The 3,766-nt window shown below is 43.6% G+C and overlaps 1 non-coding gene across 1 annotated transcript; it reads left to right on the plus strand.

Moving 5' to 3' along the window:
• Positions 1 to 880: 880 nt before the first annotated feature.
• Positions 881 to 955, plus strand: TRNAS-GCU. The gene has a single exon. It is a non-coding gene; the product is annotated as a tRNA-Ser (tRNA).
• The last annotated feature ends 2,811 nt before the right edge of the window (positions 956 to 3,766 follow it).

The following is a 3,766-nucleotide window of genomic DNA, read 5'->3' on the forward strand; positions in this document are numbered from 1 at the left end:
AGCGGGAACCGGTCTGTATGTGGGATCCGAACCCTCGGCGGGAGCGCCACCACACTTCCCAAGCGGCGCACTATAGCAGTGCGCCACCGGGCCGGCCCCCATTCCCTTTCTGTCTAAAGATCTGACCCATCCTGTGAGGCACAAACCAATCATCATCTTTACTGTTAGGTTTTCTCCATTCACTCCCTCCATGCTTGACCTGAGCAGAACTAATGATATCCTGTTCAGTGCTCTTTAAATCTCTCTATCATAGCACTTCTTATACTGTAATGTAATTATTTGTGTGTCTCTTCCCAACCAGATCATTAGACTCCTAAGCAGGACATTTCCCGGTGCCTATTATTGTTCCTAGTACACAGCAGGAGCTCAGTAAGTGCATACAGAGTTGTTCTATCAATTGACTGGATAAACTCAGCTTTTAAGCCTGAGAATGAATGGATCTTGGAGCCCTAACATTCCCTGACTCATGATGAATCCTTCCTGGGGTCTGGAACATTAAGGTGTACTAGAAACTCAGTAAATATTTCTACTTGAGAGTTTATTTCCTTGTGCCAAACTGGCAATGCAACCGTGTATCTTCAGAGCTTCAGCTAAAGGAATCAGTTTGTTGCAAGTCCAAACACACCGTTCTTTATCCTCCTCCCTTACATAAATTGGAAGAATAGAATGAGAATTTCAATCAGCTAAAACCTTCCTAGGTTAGAGGACTTGGTTGTTTACTAACAGTTCAAACCACTGCTGTCATATTTTTTTCTTTTGGCAGCTCATTCCGATTGAGGGAGGATGTATCATGTACAGCAATCACAGAGTAAGGGTCAGAGTCAAAAGAAGAGAACAAGTTCCAGGCTCTGCCACTCTTTATTTTTCCAAGTGAGGGGCCGGCCAGTTAGCTCAGTTGGTTAGAGCGCAGTGTTGCTAACACTAAGGTCAGGGGTTCAGATCCCCGTACTGGCCAGCCGCCAAATAAAATAAAATAAAGTTATTTTTCTAGGTGAACTTGGAGAAGTCATTTAATCTCTCTGAGCCTCAAATTGCCCTGTCTATAAAATGTGAATAACCCCACCTATCCTACTCACCTTATAGATTCACCATGAAGCTTTGGAAAACTGAGATGATATGGAGGAAAGCAATCTATTTGACAAACCATGAGGTTTCACTATAATTCCTCACTTGTATACAGCAATCCGATTATCTTGTCTTTCTGGAACACACAGAGAACCAGGAAGCAAGCAAAAAAGGCCTCTCCAAAGCCAAAATGACTGTCTTTAATTCTTCACACATTACTACTTGTAGAGTCTCTAGGCCCTTGCTCTTCCTTTAAAAACACATCTGATAAACTCAGTAATTTGGAAGCACCACACGTAGTGAGAAGTGACAAAGTAAGAAAGGAGCACAATATTCTCTGTTGTGTTTCACAAACACCAAGGAGCAAAGGCACAAAAATAATTCAAAACAACAACAAAAATGTAAAAAGCATAGCATTCATACACAAAAAGTGGCTTTTACCTTTTGTTTTTGTTTTCTAGCATCAGTGTATTTAGTGTAGAATGTAATAGCGCTCGAGCACGACTGCAACATAAAAAAGTAGGATAACTGGTAATAAACGAATCCCAAGAAAGATTCAATAATATTCTGTTTATTCTGAAGAGAGGAGTGTATAATGTATTTTAGAGGAAATATCCACTCAAAACAGTATACTTTCTTTTCTTTTCTTTTTTTTTTTTTTAATTTGGTACTTAAAGGGGTAAAGTTTCAATTGTCCAGGTAAGTTAGTCATCTGGTGGGTGCCTCTACCTAACTTGCTAATGGACATTAAATTTGTTGATGGACTTTAGTCAAGAAAATCACACCTATTTGCTAGGCCATACTGTGTAAAATTGTGCCTGAAGATGTGGAGGTGAGTGAGTGTGAGTGCTGCAATACAGACTCATCTGACACTGCCACACTGCATAATGATATATCCTTCTGGATAGGTGTCCCAAGGTCACTCAGCTTATTAGCAATGGATTCAAAACTCAAGCCTCTCAAAAATCAAAAACCCATACTCTTCCCAGTGCAAACAGCTACCTTCAAACATGGTAATACATGATTTCTTCACTTGTCAAATAGGAATGAAATTCTGAGACAGACTTCTGGATAAAATTGATAAACTGAATAAATGTCCTCTCCTTAGACCCTACTTTCAGATTTTTTTTATAAAGCATAAAACCATTGGGCCGGCCCGGTGGCGCACTGCTGCAGTGCACCGCTTGGGAAGCGCGGCAGGTGCTCCCGCCGAGGGTTCGGGTCCCACATGCAGACCGGTTCCCACTCGCTGGCTGGGCGGGGCGTGGGAGCGACACCGAGGGTTGCGGTCCCGTTGACGGTCCCGGTCCGGTGAGGGCGCGACACTGAGGGTTGCGATCCGTTGCCAGACACGGAAAAAAAAAAAAAAGATAAAGCATAAAACCATAAAAATAAAGATAAATGGAGAAGATTAATAGACACAAAGCAGATGAATGAGCAGTAACTGACTTAGCTCCAAGAAAGATGAATACAGGCCGGCCCGGTGGCGCACTGCTACAGTGCGCCGCTTGGGAGCGCGGTGGCGCTCCCGCCAAGGGTTCAGATCCCAAATACAGACCGGTTCCCGCTCACTGGCTGAGCGAGGTGTGGGAGCAACACCGAGGGTTGCGATCCCGTTGCCGGTCCCGGTCTGGTACGGGCGCGACACTGAGGGTTGCAATCCGTTGCCGGACACGAAAAAAAAAAAAAAAGAAAGATGAATACTAAGTCAGCAGTGAGAAAAACCAAACAGTAACTCAATTTAACCTGTAAAACATCCACCTCCCCCCAACCCTCACCCCCACCCCCACTGTAAACAAGGTTCAGAAACTGGCAGCACCATGTACTTCTAGAAAGAAAGAATGTTAAAATCAGGAGGATTGACAACTTGAAAATCTGTCTGAGAAGCAGTTAAAGACCCAGATTGCCTCCCCAACTCCAGAAGACTAAAGGTTTTCTTTCCCCTCTAGAAAAACAAAGTCTGTAGACAAGGAAATAGCAGGCAGAGTTGAGTGCAAGAAAAAAAAGAGTGTAAGTGAACTGAACATTGAGGACCTCCCTGTAGCCTTCCTCTCCCACTTAGCTTCCAGACCACTGGCAGTCAGGCCTATAACTTCTAGGAAGGAGACTACAAGATTCTTCCAAAGAATCTGACCAGCCCTAGTGGAAAGACCTAAAGATACTGCATTGTAGGTTCCCACATATAGGCCAGGCAGATCTATGTATTTAAAACTTATAATCATCTCTTTAGTATCTCACTTTTAAATATGAACAGATAACCACGGATCACCAGATATCTGAGGAAAGCTCCAACATGAAAGGCGGAATTCAGATCCTATTTATATCAGAAGAAATTTGGGGATCCAAATGAAAAGTTATTTGAAAGAAAGTATAATTATAGTAATTATGTTTGTCTTGGTCAAAGTTTGTTAATGATCAAAAAATCAGATCAGGGCCAGCCCGGTGGTGCACTCGGTAGAGAGCGGCGCTCCCACCGAGGGTTCGGATCCCTCCCACATAGAGACCCGTCCGCTCACTGGTTGAGCGCGGTGCGGGCGCGACACCGAGGGTTGCGATCCCCTTGCCGGTTGCGGTATGGGCGTGACACTGAGGGTTGCGATCCCGTTACCGGTCACGAAAAAAGACAAAAAGGAAAAAAAAAAAAATCAGATCAGATGAACCTGTGCCATCAACCTGATAATAAATAGCTTTTTTCAAATGT

The sequence above is a fragment of the Galeopterus variegatus genome, unplaced genomic scaffold (assembly GCF_000696425.1).
Source record: "Galeopterus variegatus unplaced genomic scaffold, G_variegatus-3.0.2 Scaffold423, whole genome shotgun sequence".
NCBI lineage: Eukaryota > Metazoa > Chordata > Mammalia > Dermoptera > Cynocephalidae > Galeopterus > Galeopterus variegatus.